This window comes from Frankliniella occidentalis, unplaced genomic scaffold (genome assembly GCF_000697945.3).
Source record: "Frankliniella occidentalis isolate FOCC.00 unplaced genomic scaffold, Focc_3.1 Scaffold168, whole genome shotgun sequence".
NCBI classification, from domain to species: Eukaryota; Metazoa; Arthropoda; class Insecta; order Thysanoptera; family Thripidae; genus Frankliniella; species Frankliniella occidentalis.
This window is the reverse complement of record NW_026267294.1, coordinates 510,904-530,502: the sequence shown is the minus strand read 5'-3', so window position 1 is coordinate 530,502 and position 19,599 is coordinate 510,904. Positions and strand designations below refer to the sequence as shown.

Here is a 19,599-nt window from a genome sequence, read left to right as displayed (position 1 = left end):
GGCAGTAGAGGAAAAGTAAAAATTCCCAGGTGGTCCTACAAGATTGAGGAACACATAGCAGTTTTCACTTTTCCTCTACTGCCGATATTACCCCACTGGTAATTAAAAGAAGACAGCGCTGCAGAGCGCGCGGCAAAAGGACATCGGACAACGTTAGAGCGTCACGGGGAGATCGGTCGACGTTAGAGCGTCGCGGGGGGATCGAACGAGGTTGGAGCTTCGCGGGGAGATCGGACAACGTTAATAGGACCCGTCGAAGATTGCTAGGTTACCAGACAAATATTTAGCTTATATTATTGGGCATAAAACGACTTTGACTACGCAAAACGCACTAATTATTCATTCCGAATGCAGGCAAGAAGTATGACATTTAGACCCCATTGTCTCCATGGAGATGGCCATGGTGGTTGTGGCTGTACTACATAGGTTTTGCCGGAGTTCCGGCCGGAGTTGCGGACCCTCGTCCTCGCCCCTTGGTGCCTACAAAAGATAAGTAGCCATATTTGCTCACTAAAAATGAATGCCGATAAATGCTATAGCGCCAGTGTAAACAAATCGTCGTACAGTTTCCTGCAGCAATGTGAATGAGTTTGCTAATCTATTGTCCCAGCGAAACAATATAAAAATTCATCCAAGCGACATCGGATGATTGTTGAATGCGTTACAGAAAAGAACGAGACGCAAGGAGTAAAAGTAAGACAAACAGGAGAAAGTGAAAGGTAAAGGGCACTGATAGTAGGCACAGAAGGGCTATCCTCCTGGAGACACTTCAAGCTGGAAATATATACCGTCCCTTTACGGGCAGGCCGTGTTGGCGAGGCGTGTGGAGGGAGAAGAGGAAGGGGGAGGAGAGGGCCAGAGCAGGAGATATTGCACAATAGCGGCAGACTAACAGGCTCGGCCGCGTCGTTTGCCCCCCTTACCTCCTACCCCTCACTTCCCCTCCCAGAACGCCTTGCACCTTCGCCTTTTCCGCCCCAACACTTTCGGGGCAACTCGCGCGCTCACCGCTCACCTCTGCCCCCCTCGCGCCTGCCCCGCCATTCGACGCCTCTGCTCCACACAGCGTGCCGAAAAAGGGGCGCTGTTCAAAGCGAAGAGCCTCCGGCGCGCGGAGACTGCTGACCTTTAGGCGAGCACGCGCGTGGCTGCGGGGCCGCCGGGCCCGCCCAGGCCGTCTGTCTGGAGGAGCCGTAGACTGCTTCAGAGGGAGGCTGTTGCAGGAGTAGAATGTCTCCGAAGGGAGTGATGATTGTTTTTCATATTTGAAATCTTGCAAAATAATATCTCCGAGATAACGCGTAAAGTTCAAGGTCGTTTAAAAACAATATGTTATAAATTATAAATTCATCCATTGTTAGTCCCCCATACCGCGGTTGTTATGCCAGGCCAGGTTATGCCCGACTTTGCCTTTGTAGCGCCCATTTTGTGAATCATCAAAATTTACATCACGTAAAAAATTTGAGGCACCTATATGTTTATAAGCTTTAACTCTACAGTTAAAATAGCCATCGTCAACTTCTATTTATTTATTTATCAAAAAACAAAACCCTAAGATCCTTTGGCTCCATTAGCAGGGTTAGATCAGTTAAATACACTACACATCAAGGAGGTACAATGTAGCAAAATATAAAATAAAATTTCAAAACCAAATTTTCATGAAGTACCACTGCAAAAGCCATTGGAAAATCCCAAAGGACTTACTCAATCTAATCTAAATCACGCCCTAATTCTCCGTAAATCCCAGAGATTATTTTAACAGTGCCTGGAATTTCGAGGAACAAGGGGCCAGGGCTAGGGGTTGGCACACCGGCCACACTGGGGAGGGCGCGGGCGGCCTGCTGAGATGAGAGACTCCAACGTAGTTAACGTAATGGGCGTCCAATACCACGCTTCCGTGGACCTCCAGCCACATCGAATCGCACAAGGCCCCCTTCCTCCCTCCCACCTCCGAAACTCGACGGGCCAGTGATCCCGTGTTCAACAATTTAACGAGAGTTTCGTGAGTGACGGGAGCCGGGCGAACAATAGACCCGACGGAAACGGTTACGTCAAATGAGTTTCCCGCCCGTCCCATCCGCGGGTAGAGCGGCAGAACTGCCATACGCAGAGCAGAAGGCGACTAAATTTGCTTAGCAAAAAAAGAGAAAAGGGGTAAGAGGAGTGGCAGGCGCCGCTGGACCAACCAGGCGAAAATTAGTTTCGGAGTATATTTTGCCTTGCAGATGGCTGCCGCCTCTCCTCTGCAGCCGCTGCTCGCTTTAACTTGTGGACAGAGGCACACACTGTGCTTCACGGCTGGAGTACCTCCGCACACACACTCACAGACACACCGCAAACACACTTACAGTCGTACACAACTTGGGCGGGCTGGGCCACCGCGAGGCTCGGGGGTGGCTCGGCAGACCTCAGGGCGGCTGTATCAAAAGTATTTAAACCGCTGTCCTGATTTTCTTGGACGGTTTTCTCAGATACAGTAAAGTTACCAGAATATGACTATTTTCAGGTGCATCTTTAGCCGGTTTTGGCCATTCAGTTAATTTTCCTGAAAAACTGGGTTCCTGTGCGTGCATTAACTTTGAGATTGAAGGTTTACATTTTTGGACGCGGTAATTAAATCTTTATCAAAGTATTACCACAGGCCACGGATGAAATGTATCATGCGCGACACACTATGGAAACTTTCACGTGCAAAGAATTTGGCTCTCTGTGGGTAGTCTACGAGGGAATTTCTTTGTCATTGTAAAGGATTTGCCTTCCTATCCGCGCTGAACAAGAAAATCGTTCGCAATGGTTTCGCAGTTTCAACTCCAACGACGCAGTCACAACCGTTTAAAAGGTTTTTACAGTGAGCACACCCGAACACAGCCGAAACCGGCAGCTTACCCTATGCTCGCCCCCGCCCTTGCACCAGCCGGGCTATAGCGCCCGTACGCTAGGCCGCACGGGGCCACCCGAGGGCAGCGGGTTGCCTACCCGCCCCACCACAGGCGCTCGCAGCGTGCGTCACGGACCAGTGCGCTCTATCTCCACCTGCGTGTCGGCCGGCAACTAATACCGGCCAAAGGGCAGAGAGCAAAGTGGTCTGGGCGGCCGCAACTTGTGATCCGAAGGAGGGGGGCTCTATCTTGCCGCCAGAAGGGGAGCGAGACGCCAAAGATAAAGCTTCTGGCCAAATCCTCTTTATCGCTGGAAAGCGCGGGCGGCGGCGTTCCGGAGAGGGGGCCGCCAGCCGCCCCACCCGAACGATATATCGATACACCGACCAAACGTCCGCTGCGACTCCCGCTACACATTCCGGCCGACCACGGCCAGTCGAATACCGACGACTCGGCTCGGAGTTGGGCAGTCGGAGCGCGCGGCGCGGCCTTTGAGATACAGGAGGCCGCCGACGGGGAGGGGGTGAAGTGATAGAGATAAGGAAGGAGAGAGAGAGAGAGAGAGAGAGAGAGAGAGAGAGAGAGATGGGGGGAGGAGGAGGGAGAGAGATGTTGGTGGGACGTGGGGCAAGTTCAACTAAGGAACGTATATGGTGGGCGCGATAGAAGGGGGAGGGGGACAGAGAGAGAACGAGCACTGGCTGCATTGACTGGCACCCGCAGACCCCAATACCCTAGAGCGGGCTCTGTTGCTTTCTTTTGTGCTTTTATTACCCTTCTTGGCACGTTTTCTGGTCACTGCCGGCCAATCCAGTCCGGCCGCAGTGCCGTGCTCTCGCTCTCTCTCTCTCCGCCCCCGGCCTTTGCCGCTTGACTGCCGCTGCTGTGAAATGGCCGGGGCCGCCGTGTCTGGCCGGCGCGCCGAGCTAGCTACACCCAAGTGAAGGGCGGAGAGCGAAGGGTTTCGTATATGATGCTCCGCTGTACGTTCACCAACACAATTTATCCACCGGCCGGCCAAATACAGTCCCAGGAATAAAAGACTCGGAGGGGCACGTTGTGGAATCGAGTGACAAAAAAAAGTAACACCAAAATGCTTTTGTGTCTTTCTTCGTGACTCGAGAACAAATAGTTTTCAGCACGTGATACATTTAAGATTTTTTATACTTGAATTAAATATAATATAAATAACATAAATGTGTCTGAATTCTTCTTGTAACTGTCGTGTAACGAGTAGAGAGGTACAGGGGAGGAGTCAATAGTTGTAGGGGCTATGTCTGTCACCGGTCGCTCGCGGTGGCTGCTCTGTGCCCCGATACCAGCCAAAAATACTGCTCCTCCACCCTCTCCACCCCCTCCCTATTTTTGAGCGCTAGACCACTAGATTGCAAAAAAAACATGGTGGGCAACTGCAAGTTTAATACTTGCAAGTGAACTGCTACTAAACCATTAGACACTGGCAAACATTTAACTTGCAGTTGCACACTTACAAGTGCAAAACAACTGCACACTTCGTTTATCAGTTCAGTTATTAAATTTGTGATGAGAGGTTTTTGAGGGGTGTTCAATAATACACAAAACCTCACCGTGTTTTATTTCATGGTAATTCCCCCCAGAAAATGCAAGTTGCTCCTGGGGTCCGTGCATAATAGAATGATGATAGAAACACGGGCAAGAAAGTAAAAGAATAGGTCGGAACAATGTGCAGCAGCTGCGGGGGCGAAGCAACTCCTGCGCCTTGAACACAGAACACGAAAACAAAATCAAACACAGAGCAACACGTCAGTTTTAATCCCCAAAGAACAGCGAGGCACCACCGGCGGCAGCGGGCGGCCCAGAGTGAGGGCAGGGAGAGAGCAAGATAAATGGCCGACAGTATAGCAGCTGCTCCAAGCTGCCGCCCCATTCACTTATTATAATATACTTTTTTGGTCTAGTTCGCCACGGCGGGGGCGCTAGGTTTGGCCCGGGCCCGGGGGCGGCCGAAGGGCGGACCAACCGGGGGGGGAAGACCCGCGTAATGAATATTTGAGGGCAGTGCACACAATGAGCGTCCACTTCGGCCGGGCGGCCGGCGCGTGCTGGTGTTGTGAGGCTCGTCAAAGCGCAGAGATAGAAAGACGAAAAGGGAGGGAGGGACGGGAAAAAAAAAGAGGAGGTCCGCATTGTTATGCTAACGGCCAGACGACCCGCTGTATCGGTCCCATTTACATCATCACGGCCATCTTTTAGGACCACGTGCCGCCGTCGTGGAGCTCGTCGTGGAGAAGCAGCAGCGGGCTCTTCCAAGGACAGGCTGGCCTGCGGGTGTGGGACACCCCGCCAGAGACCACATTCATTCCGAGAGAGCCCTCAGGCATGTCTGGACCCTAGCATTTTTTTCCCGCCATAAGACAAACTTACAGTGCCCCGGTATTCAGTCCCGAGCATCATAAGTATGCTTGGAAACTTGACGACGGTTTGCAAAGTGGTAAGTTGTTCTGATATAAAAAGAAGTAAATTAGAAAAGGGAATCACGAGGAGGGATAAATCGAGTTGGTCGTCACTCATCTAGACTTTATTATTCTAATTTAATCGCAACTCATCTTACTTTGCATACGAAATTTCACATTCTCCATTGTAGTTTTACAATAACGACTGCTTCGCAATATTTTACACGTGTCTTGACAACGTTTCATCTTTCCCCTTTTTTTCTGCGCCTCACTTGGTCCTGCACTTTTCGACCAGCTCTGCTGACCGGGTCAGCATGCCAAGGACAGCAGACACAACAGTGGTCATAGTCAAGCAGTCCCATAAAACAAGAGCCTCCCGCTTTCGATACGATAGTAAAAACGCGGCTTACGGCTTTACGAGTGGATGGTTTGCTAACGGCGCCCCCTACCCCTCCTCCCTCTGTGGTCCAGTGCGCGGGGAGGTGGGGGTGGACGCTGGCCGCCCCGCAGCTCACGGGCTGCCAGCTGTGGTGTGCGGGCGAGCTGTTTGACAGCCCCTCCGCCCCACTCCCCGACCGCGGCACGAGCAGCACTCTCGGGGAATTACAAGAAGAAAAGACACACGAGGGACTTTTAGGACAAGAGGAAGAACGGGGCAGGGGGGGAAGGGGTCTTAAGGTGACGTGTAGGAGGACATGACCTCGATCTCTGCTCCTAGGGGAGCAAGAGCAAATACCGAGCGGCCTCAGTCAGTATGACAGGGACCTGATCAGATTGTTCGCGGCTGTATCGGATACCGAAACGGGATTGGGCTAGCGAACACCCGTCTTCACCCACTCCACCACCGGCGGCACGGTGACCACGCAATAGAACACTGTTGTGATTTAGAACAGCGTTTTAAAATATTTTTGTAATTTGAGAAATTCTTCACGTTTTAATACTTTGCTTCGATCTGTTCAGTCTAATTAGTAAGTTGTACAAATCTGTTCTGACTCCTTATAAGTTGGCATTTTAGGAACTTTTCAAAAAACAAAATAAACCACAATGTTAGCAGATGTTGATGAATTCATTTCCAACCGAAAATTTTTGCCAGCGATACAAGCTGAATAACTGAACGTCACGGCATCATCGTCCCCACCAGACTAGGGTTGCGACGGCCGGTAATGTTACCGGTAACGTTACCGGAAAAATTGGTAATTTACGGTAATTTACCAAATGCTCGGTAACGTGGAAAAAAACGGTAATGATAACACTTTAAAATGAGTCAAAGACTCACTTTCCAGAAGCAAAAACCACATTTGGAATAGTAAATATGACATATTATTACCTTTTAAGTCACTTTCTAGAGACCTGATAACAAATGTGTCATTATTCTAAAGTTTGAAAGGCATATCTTTAGATAGCGATTTTTATAGGTGTACCTTTGGTAACTCTATATACAACTGATGTTTATGAAAACAAGATAAAAAAGCACAAATATTCAACCAGCTATACTAATACCGGCTGTTCCGCCACTTTTTAAGCAGTACACACTAATTTCGATCGCCAATAAATAGTACATTGCCAATTTTTCTACTAGAAATTGAATTTTTCAAATTTTTCCATAATTTCCGGTAAATTACCAATTTTACCGTAATTTACGGTAACATTGATTGTTACCGGTAATTTCGCAACCCTACACCAGACACCACTGTGGTCATACCACGACGGGGGAGAAGCGAGAGCGACAGCCAGTGAAAAGACAGGCATTCCTGTGAGCTTAGGGGAAGACGAGCGCAAGGGAGAGGTGTGGCGGGCGCGACGAGGGGCGGCTCTAAGTCCACGTGACGAGCAGGGAGCGATGTTGCCTACTTGCCGTAGGGTCTCATCTGATGCTCACGAGCGCCCCTTCGACACCCCGTCCCCTCCCACCCTTACTCTGAAACCGCTACCGAGCCGTACCAGAATCAAGGGAGTGGTGCAATGTGAGGGCCCCCCGAGGAGCAGGGTGGCCGTCCTGCTCGACCTAGCCGCACACTTTGGACACAGTTCATGGCTCCTGAACCCATACGTTCACCACCTACTTCTTGACCGAGTCGTAAGTCGCCTTCAAACACACAATGGCACGGTCGGCCGAAGCGCCCGCCTCGCCTCCCGTAGATTTGTCAGATTTGTCTGTCCCGGACGAGCGGACTCGGCCACAAAGTACTACCCTGGCCGGCGGGCGGCCAGCGCGCGAGGATGGCGGGGACAGCGGCTCAGCGGGAGTCCTGACAGGCGCTGACGGGGCGGGGCCGGCGGGGCCGGAGGGGCGGAGGGGGGATTTGCTTGCTCAGGGTCCCCCAGGGCTCCCCGCCCGGCGCCAGCGGCAGTGCGACCGAAGGGCAAAGGGCGTTCGTCTTCGTTGAAATAAAATATCAAGAGACGCGACCGCCACGCTTCACCACCTCCCGGTTGGAGTGTCTCTCGAGTCTCCCGAGGTGGCCGAGGGCGCCAAGGGGCCCACGTGGTACGTGCACTCGACAGACTCGGCGCCGATCACGGAGGCGCCGAGCCACGTCACGTCGAGTGCGTCGCACACGGCCGGGTGCACGTCGTGCGCCCCCGCGACCGAGAAGTGGAGGACAATTGCGACGGGGTGATCGACGTTTCACCCTTATATTGGGACTTCGCGAACACTGGAAAAAATCATGTGGCATGTGTCACATCACAAGTGTGACATCCTTGGAATTTCGCATCATGTAAGGTGTGACCATTTTATTGGTACGTCTTATTGGGTGTTATCTCTTAGGTGTAAAGGTTCTTGAAGGAGACGCGTATGAGGCACACAGCAAGGGAAAATATAGTAGCGAACCCTCCAGCACTGTAGCTTACGGTCTGGTCAATTTTCACCGTACGCTACAATGAATATCACTGTAAGTTGCGCACGGTAAAAATAGTTTCTTGCATTTCAAGACCTGGTCTTAGATCTTATGGAGAACACCAGAGGTCTCCAGGACCAGGTCTTGCAATACAAGAAACTATTTTTACCAATTTTTACCGTGCGGTGATGCACCCTGATTCACCGTAGCTTACAGTGACATTCACAGTTGCTTACAGTTACACTCACCGTAGCCTACGGTAAAAATTGACAGTAGGCTACGGTGCTGCGGGGTCGCTGTACAGCTACAAGCTTACGGTAAAATTCACCGCAAGCATTTAACAGTGCAGCCTCCTTTCTTCTCTCGGCTGGTGGCGGCCGGGAGCGAGCTGGTGATCGTGGCGATGGCCGTGCGTGGTCGGCGCGGGGCGGCCCAGAGGCGGCGCGGGGGCGGCGCCCAGACGGTGCAATAACCTGCGAGGAATTTTCATTTAGGCCCCCCGCGCCGCCGCCGCCGCCGCTCGCCCGCCCCTGCGCCGCCCCCGATGAAATTCTCAGGCGGACCAAAATCCCGCCGCTTCGGTCGCCCCGCTCTCTAAACGTTTCTCGTCTCGCAGCGCCGCCGTGCGCTTGCAGGATGAAGGAGAGACTGGGGGGGGGGGGGGGGGGGGGTCTGCGAGTAGAAGAGAAGAAAGGGAGAGAGAGAGGGGGAGGGGGCAGACTGCAGCTGCTGCAGCACAGGCATCAGCAGTTACCGCCGGAAAGTAGGGCAAACGCCAACGCCCTATAAAAAGGCTTGGAGTCTCCAGAGCGGGGGGTGGTTCAGTGGCTCTAATATTCCGGGCGCCGCTGCCGATGAGGAGTGACGGCGGCTGATACTGCCACCGCCGCAGCCAGTCCACGACTCCTGCACCACAGCCTAGGACTAGCGAGTCCTGCTAACCGAGCGGGACGGCCGGACCCGGAGGACGCTGGCAGAGGCGGGGTGGGGCGGGTCGGGTTGGGGCACCCACGAGGCGAGGGGAGCTTTCAATTATTCAAATACGTGCCCTTCCCGCCTCTTTTTTTTTCCCCGCGCCGAGCGTCCCGTCCCGTCCGTCTCGCCCCGCGCCGGCCCCCGCGCACCCCTCGCTATCGACAGCTGTTCCCCGATCCCAATGAGGGGGGGGGGGGGGCGGGGGCGCAGTGTGGTACGGGTGAATGAGGCTGTCCCTGGGCGGGGAGAGAGAGAGAGAGAGAGAGGGGGGGGGGAGTGGGTCTCGGTCTCTCCACAGCAGCAGCGCCTGGCTGCCTTTTCACAGGTGAGCGCCCGGCCTTCCCCGCCCCGCCGCCCCGCCACAAGGGCGCGCGCATCCGCCCCGTTTTATATTTTATTTAAAGCAGGTTTTACTTCGGCTGGGCCCTGAGAGACAGTCCGCAATACATCTTCCGCCCTGTCAAAGTCAAGTCCCGCCACCACCGCCCCACTTCCCCATCTCCCCTCCGACCCAGAGAGAACAAGGTTCCTGTTCAGACCGTGCCGGGTCGGGCTCCTTGGAACGCCCTCTAGGCTGTTTTCCAAACAAAAAAGTTGAGCTGGAAAGCATTGCTGATGATACGCTGAGACAAAGACGGTTAAAGGTTCCCGAGGTCTGACGATAACCATACGCGCCTCGCGTGCAAAGTTTCTTGTCAGTTTTTTTTTAACGGGTATCACAGTGTTTCCTGCCATGCTGTGTCGAGGGCCTGGCACCTAACCTGCTTCGGCACTGCTTAAAGCTGGCGAACGAACACTGTCATTTAAAATTCTTCGCGGCATTATCGAACACCTCACCCTCTGAAACGAAACAGCCCAACGCTCGCCCGTGCCTCAGCTGGCCACGCTCTGCCATGCCGTTCTCCTCCTCGGACAATAAATATCCCCTCGTCCCTTGTATAATATACAGGACAGAGCAGAGTAGCGCAGACATAAATCCTCGGCAATATTTTTCGTATTAATAAAAAAAAGAGGGAGTAAAAAGAGAAGTTTCAAAACAACGAGGGGAAAAAAACAACTTTGCTTGGGAGCAGCGATTGCAAATCACTGCTGCCGCTACCAGACTGCTGCAAAACTGTTTGGCGGAGGAGATGGAAAAACAAAACCTGCACTATGCTGACGGGACGGACGGTTGTGCCACTCGCAGAGCCACGCCGCTTTCCTGTTTGTATATACGCTCCATCCTCTTATGACCGAAGCGAAAAAGTCGAACGAGACCATCCGGTCATTAGTGAGAGGGCCACATCACGTGCACACTGGACCGGAAAATGCACGATACTACCCACGGAATTTTTATTTGCATCCGAAAGAGTTTACAGAACGATGAAAAGGTCTCAAAAACACGATTTTTGAGCGGTCGTGGTTGTGTAGGGCGCCGGATCGGCAAACAGCGTGTGACGCTCGTTCATTAATGGCGTCTGCTATAAAAAAAATAGACATGTATCTTTTTAGAGGAAAAAAAAAAGGACACAGCAGCTCTCAAAGTGTGGCGCTCTGATCACGAGGCGAGCAGGCGACCCCCGCCAAAGGTCCGCCACGCCCCGCCACGCCCCGCCACGCCAGGCCGATTTGATTATGACCTAATCCCCCTTCCACAAGCGCGCGACACAGCACAGTGTGTCAAAAAGAATGTGCTGATCAAAGGGCCATCGCGGGCGGGCCGGCGGTGCGAGCGGAGAGGTGCGGGCCGGGGAAGGGGTGGGGAATAAAAAGAGAATCAGGAAGAGGAGGATGTCTGGCGCGGCGGCGGTGGTGGTGCGCTGCTGTGCGCCGGGCGGTAACGAAGCGCGGGTAAATGATATCCTGTGGCCGGTCCGCCCGACCGCGCTCAGCCCTCCGTGAGCCCATCCCCCAAAAGGCCCAAAGGCAATGCCCGCGAGGCACCGCCGGGCAACGCGGCTACTTTCTTTCGCCATCTTTGTCGCTCCAGCCGCAATAACAGACCGACTGACCGCAAAGCAGAGCAGGATAGAGAGAGATGGAGGGAGGGGGGGGGGGCGAGCTAGCTCACGCTCCGGACACGGGGCCCCCATTTGGAAAGCTCCTAATTACGTTTGCATTAGAGCGAGCAGCACGTGTGGCTGGCTGCCTCACACAGGCGCTTAACAATCAAACGAAAAATCCACTTCCGAGGCTTAAAATCGCAGAGGGGAGGCGAGGTAAAGAGAACAGAAGCGGAAAAAACACAACAGTCAAACAGTTAGGCTGGCGCAAGGAAAACTGAGTTGGGGGGAGGGAAAAGGGGGTTGTACATGCCAGAGGAAGCAGGACAAAGAAGCAGGAAAAGATGCTGGACACAAACAAGGCGGCGGGGATTAAGACGATGAGGTTATTAATTACTCGCCTTACAAAGTCTATCCGGCGGCGGCAAGGAAAAGGAGAGGGCGGGAGAAGGAGGCACTCGCCTTACTCGCCTTCATCTTCTGCACGACTTGGGCACGATCAAATTAAAAATTCTTTTCATTCATTTTCCGGTCCGGAAAATGATTTTGGTGGCGCGCGGGGCGCGATGCGTAAATACATTTCTCGCTCTCCTCCCGGCCTTTCCTCCGCCTGCACCCTCTGTATTCCCCGCGGCCTCCTTTAACCTCTCTCTCTCTCTCTCTCTCTCTCTCTCTCTCTCTCTCTCTCTCTCTCTCTCTCTCTTTCTCGCGTCTCGAAAGGCGAGAGGGCAAAAGGAGCAGGGGCGGCAGCAGACGACGTGTTTGCGTTTGGCTCATAATAGGAGGGAGGGGGGAGGGGGGCGAGAGAAAACGAGCAATCAAACCGTGATGACAATAATCAGGGCGGGACGGCCTGGCAGCGAGGGTCGGAGGTGAAAGGCAAACACCTGGTCTGAAGGGTAGGGGAGAAAGGGGCGTCTCCTCCGAGAACTGAGAGGGGTCGATAGGGAGGCAAACGCTCGGCCACTGAATGAACCATAGGATTAGTCGGGGGGGAGGGGGGGGGGCTTTGGCTTTAAGTATAAAGGTAAACGGGCGCATTTACAAGTTCAGGCGAAGCGCGTCATAATTGCAAAGGGACACCTGCGAAGATTTGCGGTAAAGAAATAAGGGAGGAAAGCAGCCGCGGCGGTGCGGCAGAGTGAAAAGTTTAGGGCGGAGGGGAGAGAATGGAAGGAAGCAAAGAGGGGGCAAATGTTTCTAGAAGAGCCGACTGTGCTGGCTAGACCACCCAGCCTCTCGAGGGGGAGGTGTAGGCAGGTGTAGGCAGCAGTTTTTAGACATCACCGTGAAGGGCTCTGCAGCTCTGCTTGTAAAGTGGTGACAAAAGCTCATTAGTCCTCAGAACTATCAAGTAAGCTGATTTGGGGAAAGAAATCCCAAATTTGCTGTGTTGCTGTTGCTGTAGGAGCCAACCGCTTTGTTTCTGACAGCGAAACACCTCGGAAACACCCAATTAGTTGTCAGAACAAACCGGTTGGCTCCTGAAGCGACAGCTTCGCTGAAGCAACTGCACTCAGAAAATCGGCAGAAAATCGTTTCCTAAAGACACGGCAATATTGTCGTACGTTTAAAAAAAATGACTTTGGATTATGGAAATTTTCCTACGTAATGTTTTCATGCACACGGGGAAAAACTTTCCTAAATTCAAGGAAAATTCTTTATTGTATATGAAACAATGGAATGTCTTTGAAACAAGAGAGAAAATTTCTGCATGTTTTTTCAAGGCAACACTTTTCTGGGTGTAATACTGACTGCGGAAACCAACTATTAGCTGCCACAGCGAATTTCTTGTCTATCCCGAAATTGCCTAATTTGTATTAGTTCTGACAAGTTTTTGTTTTTATTTTTGGTGATGTAAAGTGCACGCCAATGCGAGTCTCCACTGGGGCTCCACTTAGATGTACTTACGTGTTAGAAACGGCGAAGGAGTCTAGAAAAGCAGAGTCGGATGATTGCAGTAATACGCTGAGAAAGCGAGTGCATCTCGGTGTGCGCTTGCCGCCGCTCCGCCTCTTTTCTTCCGGAATGGCTCTACTTGGCTAGACCGGACGAGAGGCGCGCGCCCCTGCGCAGGCTAAGGGGGACTTGTCGCTCATCATGGCCGAGCACCCCCAGGGGCCCACCCGGACGGGCGCCGACGTCAAGACACTGTGACACAGCGAGAGACGTCGGAGATAAAACTGTTACGCCTGCGGACCGCCGCCGCTGCTGGCCGCCAGCAGCCCTCCCCGCCCCGCGTCCGGCCAGTCCCAGGGCTTTACGGACCATGAAACTGTACTCAGCCACGTGCGACACTGTAGGGCCGCGGCCCGGGCCCCCGGCCAATCCACCCGCACCAGGCACGTATTATTTACCAACTTTGTCGCCCTCCCCACCACCGCCGCAACAGTAAACGAAATTCTCGGAAACTAAACGCTCTATGTCATATTTGACGTAGCAAAGGGGCGGCAAACATTGTTGACGTTTCTGTTCTTATGGCACATTGTCCGACGCAGCAACTTCGTACCCTCGTACCCGACCTCAACCTTGCTACCTAGATTTCAACTCGGCATGATGTATTACTTTCAAACAATTTCGATACTTTAGCAAATAATTCCCGATTACTCTACTTTTCCCCAGCAGGCGAGGAAACAGGAGAGAACGTGGTACGCCGCCACCGCCGTCTGTCAAGTCAACCGCCGCACCAAATTGTCCTCTCTCCTCTGACAAAGCAGGTCTGATTTCATTGCCAAACGGACGTTCCGCCCGTGCGGCAGCGGTGGCAGCGGACTGCCGGCATACCAGCCCTCTGCATGGTCAAACATCTCAGAGCAAGACTTACGACAATTGCTCTCGTTTCCACACAAACGCTCTCGCTCTGCCGGGCCCCGTCCCGCTCCGCCCCTCTTCGGCTATACTGGCCAAGTTGTACACAGGGTCGTTCCTTTATCATCAGTTTGCATTCAAGTCCACAATAAACTTGTACTGCTTCATCCAAGGCTGCTGCCGCCGCCGAAACAGACCGCAAGGGCAGGGGAGAGGGTGAGGGGGAGGTCAAGTTCGAGCACCAAGGCCGGGCCGGGCGCAGCCGCGCGCTCGCCCGCAGGCCAGCCACGCCACGCCTGTGCCACTGCTGGCTAGAGCGCTACCGCTGTCTGCCCCGAGAGTTTTGTGTGACTGACTTTAGACAAAGGGGCGCAGCAGCTCCCCCGGGGCCGGGGCGTGGCGCAGCGAGGCGGGCGAGCTACACACTGAGGCCAAATCACTGTAACTCATTCATCACACACATGTCGATGGTCTCGAGGAGGCCCAGCAGCAGAGCGCAGGCCCAGCGGGCGCGCCGAGGCGCTTGCGGCGGATATCCGTCTTTGTCAAAATTAATTCTGCACCAGCGCGCTCGGTTTTACGCCGGAAACTCTGGCGGCGACTCCTTTGTTGTGGTTCGCGCGGAAAACCTTCGGGATTTCGATGAAGCCCGCCGCTCGGGGGAGAGAGCGACGCGTATGTATGGGGAGAGACTTTTGCACGCCAAGCGCCATCAAGACTCTCTCCCGGAGCCGCTCGTCCGCATCCCGTTTATATACCGCCCAAGAAGCAAAGAGCCGCGAGGGAGCGAGGGGACAACGCGCTGAGCTTTAAAGCAGATTTGCTCCTCGCCGGGCGGATCAGGGCAAATTGCTTCCAAACTGCGGTGGGGGGGGCAGCCGGGCGCAGAGACCCCGCGCCGTCCTGCTCGGTCCTGCCGACGCTGTTGCTCGAGCTGGTCTGGGGGGCTGCTTGGCTCTCCCCCTCGACATTTCTTTCCTCGTTTAACTCCCCCTGTCTCTGGACCGGGGCTGCTGGCTCTGCTGGCTCTGCTGGCGGCGCCCTGGCGCCCGCTTGCAGCAACAAGCTGAGCCGCGCGATGCACCCCCAGCGTCCCCTATCGCGCCGTCCCAATCGTTGGATCGTTCGCACACCACCTGTTTAGGGAGGGGCAGGTCGTTATCAGCGACCAGTGTCAATTTAGTGCGCAGAGCATGAACGTGCCCTGGCATCGTGTCAGCACAAAAGCACGTCGGTTTTCGTCGCACGTGTGTTCACACTGTTTTTCGTAATCGTGATGATTGTCGGTGCATATTTTGATGCAAGTGCTGGATACGTTTTGAATCCGTCATTGCCGCTTAGGATATTAGGATATCAGCCAATATCAACAATAACCTAAATTGCTCAATTTTAAAAATTGTTTGAAAAGTAGCAACTGTTGGGGGGAGGGAGCAAATAGTAACAGATTTGCTTGTTCGCTCAAATTTTAAAAGAAAACTGTTAAGTTCTGTTCGTTTAAGAGAAAATGCTACTGTTCGGGTTCGGGTAGGGCCAAAGATTTTGGGGCTAATTTTGTTCGAGTTCGTGTAAATTCGAACTGGGGTCTTCGGTCACTCTATCCAATGGTGAAAAGTTGCACATCGCCAATAAGAAGCCAGATGATAAAACAGGGGGGGGGGGAGGTCCAGCAGGAAGCAAGCTCCCAACAACATATTTGGCTATATGTTTATTTACAAAATATTGGCAACGAAAGTGCATAGCCAATACATTGGCAACGAAAGTACATAGCCAATATATTGGCGACGAAGGTGCATGCGAAAATTTAGCAATGAAGGTCAGCTACATATGCTCCGGTAAGGGCTACTCGTGCGGCTATAAGTTCACCGTCAAAATGGTTTCATTTCCAAATAAGCAACAGAGTGTGTGTTCGTTTTAATACTAAGCTTTCATTTAGTTTTCTTTGTAATTTTCGGTTTGCTTGCGTCGGCATTTGGTGGGTGTTGGTGGATTAATTTCGTTCGGGCAACATATAATATCTTCCTACGCGCTATATCGCATAACGCACGCGGATGGAGAGGGAGATTGAATAGCACGGTTTGGCAGTGTGGCTTTCAATCCTATTAATTGCCCGGGGCACATTCATCTCGTCGGATCGTCGGCTGTTTTTGCATGGCGCGTCGCGCCGCGTCACGGCCTTGGTGCCAAAAAGCGAGCGCGGGGGAGAGACGGGGGGAGGCGGGCGGGGACGAGTGAGAGTGAGATAGAGAGGGGCTAAAAGAGGGGGGAGTTAGAGTGAGATAGGATACTACGCGGTGTACGTACCGGGTGCTGTTGGGTTTTGGCTCCAACTCACAGGGGCCACGGTGCGACTTGACAGGGGCAGAGGGAGTGGAGCGGAGTACAGGCAAAGCCGCCAGTGCAAAGAAACACCCGGGTGCGGATTCACTGCAGCACCAGAGTAAATTTGCGACCCGACAAAACGTAGCGCTTGCGCTCCGATACCTGTGATAACGACGCCAGATCAAAGAAAAAAAAAAAAGAACAAGACCGCAACGACTTTTAACGACATGCACGCTGACTGATGTTTTTTCTGTCCCGCAGATCACAAAGCGGCGCCAGGAGCTTAACTTGGTAAGTGGGGGAGAGTACGCATCGGCAGCTGCTCAGAGGGGGGCATTGAGGTTGGTACGAGGTGTGCCGAATCCCCTGCACACAGCCCCATTATCGCCACCTCTCTCTCTCTCTCTCTCTCTCTCTCTCTCTCTCTCTCTCAGCCGTGCCCGTGCCCTACGCCATCCCCTCAGGAGCAGCGTAACAGCTCGTCACGGTGCGCCTTATTCCGCCTAATTAGACCGGAAGTCGGGCCGGAAGCTCAGCCAGCAGCCCCGCGCTGCTCCCCCGACTCCGCGGTGCCCGGCGCCGCCGAGCTTCCGCCTCATTTCGACGACGACCTGCCCCCAAAGCAGCAGCAGTAGCAACACGCCTGCCGACGCGCTGCCGTGCGATGCGCCAACCAAGTCAGACAGTTCTGTAAACTAGCAAGACGACCCCGTCGTCCTACCCCCGCCCCGCTGAGTTCGGGTACTACCGCTAGACGCCACGTCCCCCCCCCCCCCCCCCCCCCCGAGCAGAAGCAGACAACCCCGAGTAATCAAATATGGCAAGCCGAGCGTAAAAACGAATGAACAAAAGAGTTCCGCGGCTGAGATAACATCGGCTCACGGGCCCGCCCCTGGCGCCCCTGCTCGCATTAGAGCACACCCCCCACCCCCACTCCTTCCACTCTTTTGTGCTCGCGACTTTCCCACTTCGATTCGCTAATTATCACAGGGCGGCGGCAGGAGGAGCGTATTTGCGCTGGGAGCGTCACGAGACCCAACTCCTCACCCCCTAACTTTACGAGAGCGTGGTGTGGCGTGCCGTGGTGTGGCTTGGCGAGGTGGGGGAGTGGTTGGTGGAGCACCGTGCCGGCAAGCCCTTCACAGACGCCAAGACCTCGTCTGAGAGCGCGCGGGGCCACCCGCCCGGCAACACGTCCTCATCCATTCCTCAACATGTTTGTATCGCCGCCTTCAGAAGAATAAACCCCGCTCCCCCTCCCTGCTCCTCGCGTGTTCGTGTTCATCCTCTCCTTCATCCAACGCTCAGGCCCCACCCCACGCCGCTTACAACGAGGAGATTTGGGTAGGGTTGAATTCCCGATTTAGCTCAAACTCAACTCACCTATGTACCGGGTGATTCAGAGAAGACGCAGGTGCGCTCGGGTTTGCCTATCCTCGACTCGGTGGGCGCACGGGTCCCCTCCTTACCTCTCCCGAGACCTGGACCCGTGCGCCCGCCGAGTCGAGGACAGGCAAACCCGAGCGCACCTGCGTCTTCTCTGAATCACCCGGTAGGTAACGAATGCTCAAATTTTGTGCAGAGCTTCAATTTTCAAAACTTCCTATTTAGTCGCACAGGAGAAAACGCGACGATGACGACTGCGCGAGGTTTTCAACTGGATTTTCAAATTTTAAAACAGGTCTGGACTTATATTGTCTAGTTTTGGGGTGGGGAAGTTTTTCCAAGTTTTTGATTTGAGAACTCTTATCAGTTTCAGTCCAACTTCGAAAATTTTTGTATCGGTTCCGTATTAGTCAACTCAAACCGACAAGGGTCACTTTGACATTTAGAGTGCGTATGTCTATGTATGCCCCCCCCCCTCCCCCCACCACACATACACAGTGGAGCCTGCCCTCGCCCCCCCCCCTCTCCACAACATACTTACACAGCACACTCAGCACATAGCTTCCAGAATTGGGAGCTGCTGTGCCGCCCGCTGGCCCGTGACCTTTCGGCGCAGTAGCCTTGTGCCTTGTGGCCCAGAGGCCAACCCCCTCGCAACCCTAGCCGATGGCCTCCGCTTGCGGTGGAGGATAGCCCGGGATTCTCAAAGCAGCAAAGCCGCATAGACCTCGAGTCTTCAGCACTAGTTTTCACGAGGAAAGAAAAACAAAATGTCTCACCGAAATGAGGAATTTTATGGAACATCTAGTGACTGCCGCTCTTGTGAGCATTTCCAGTCATTAAATATCCATTTATTCGGAGCAGTGTAGCCTAGTGTAAGCCCAGTGCACGGCAGAGCGCTCGCTACCCCCCTCCCCTTTCCCATTTCACACTCACACACACACACACACACACACACGCACAGGCCAATCCAGTCCATCCTCCTCACTTTGTTTGGCTTTTTAATCCCCATGAATGAGTAATGCAAGCAACACACGGGGCCGCGGTGTTAGGAATTGATCGAGCTGTCTCACGAGGGGGAAAAGGGGAGCGAGCAGGAAACAGAAAACAGGAGGCGGGTAGGAAGGAGAGTGGAAATGAAAAAGGTGTAAATGAGATTGACCGAGAGTACTCCGGAAAAAAAAGAACTTTATTACCAAGTTGCCATTAAGTTTTGGAGGTTTGGTTTATTCCATAGGCAACCTCGATTCCACTAGCCCTGCTGAGAGGTAAATCGCCACACTTTTGTATCACAAGAGCCGCTTTAAAGAAGGGCAATTTGTGAAACAAATGCCCCCCGTCAGAGTTAAGGTAACACACACAAACAACCTTGCGTTGAGCAGGCACGGCCGGGGTCGAGTGACACCATGATGATGGGGTAGAGCTGCAGACAGCGCGCGGTCGGCGGGCGGCCAGGGCGTAGCGTAGCGTGGCGTGGCATGGCGTGCGTGGCGTGGCGGGCGGGGCGTGGCGGAGCACGCTGCCGCAGACATCATTACGGAGCGACTAAAAGTTTATTTGCCCAACGCCATCGTTACATCGAGGAGCAGGAGGAGTGGCGGAGTCGGTTTCACCCCCCGCCGCCCTCCCTCCGACACCACTCCGACACTCCTGCGCGCACTCTTCTTTCTATTTGCCCCTCTCCTCTCTCCACGCCACGCCGCCGTGGCGGGACTCTCCCCCTCCCACCCCCTCGGTAAACCAGCGACCCGGAAGGCAGGCGGGGCCCCCGGCCGGCAGACCGAGCAGGCAGGCCGATACGATACACAGCACGGCCAGAGGGTCCTGGCCTGCATCACCAGGGCGCGTACCTGCCGGGGAGAGGGGGGAGCGTCCACACAGCAGAGGCCTTCTTCCTTCGCCTCCGTCCCGAGTGTATCGACCACGCCGGGGTTATCTTTCCGCCTTCCTCCGCCCGTCTCCTTCTCTGCCCCCCCCC

The 19,599-nt window shown here is 53.9% G+C and overlaps 1 protein-coding gene across 1 annotated transcript in view; it reads left to right on the top strand.

The window, feature by feature from the left end:
- LOC127750310 (5-hydroxytryptamine receptor-like) overlaps positions 1–19,599 on the top strand; it is a 67,297-nt gene that overhangs the window by 30,475 nt on the left and 17,223 nt on the right. Inside the window, exon 2 of the mRNA XM_052271629.1 lies at positions 16,497–16,526. The gene's annotated coding sequence lies outside the window, so the exon portion shown is untranslated. The remainder of the gene's footprint in view (positions 1–16,496; positions 16,527–19,599) is intronic.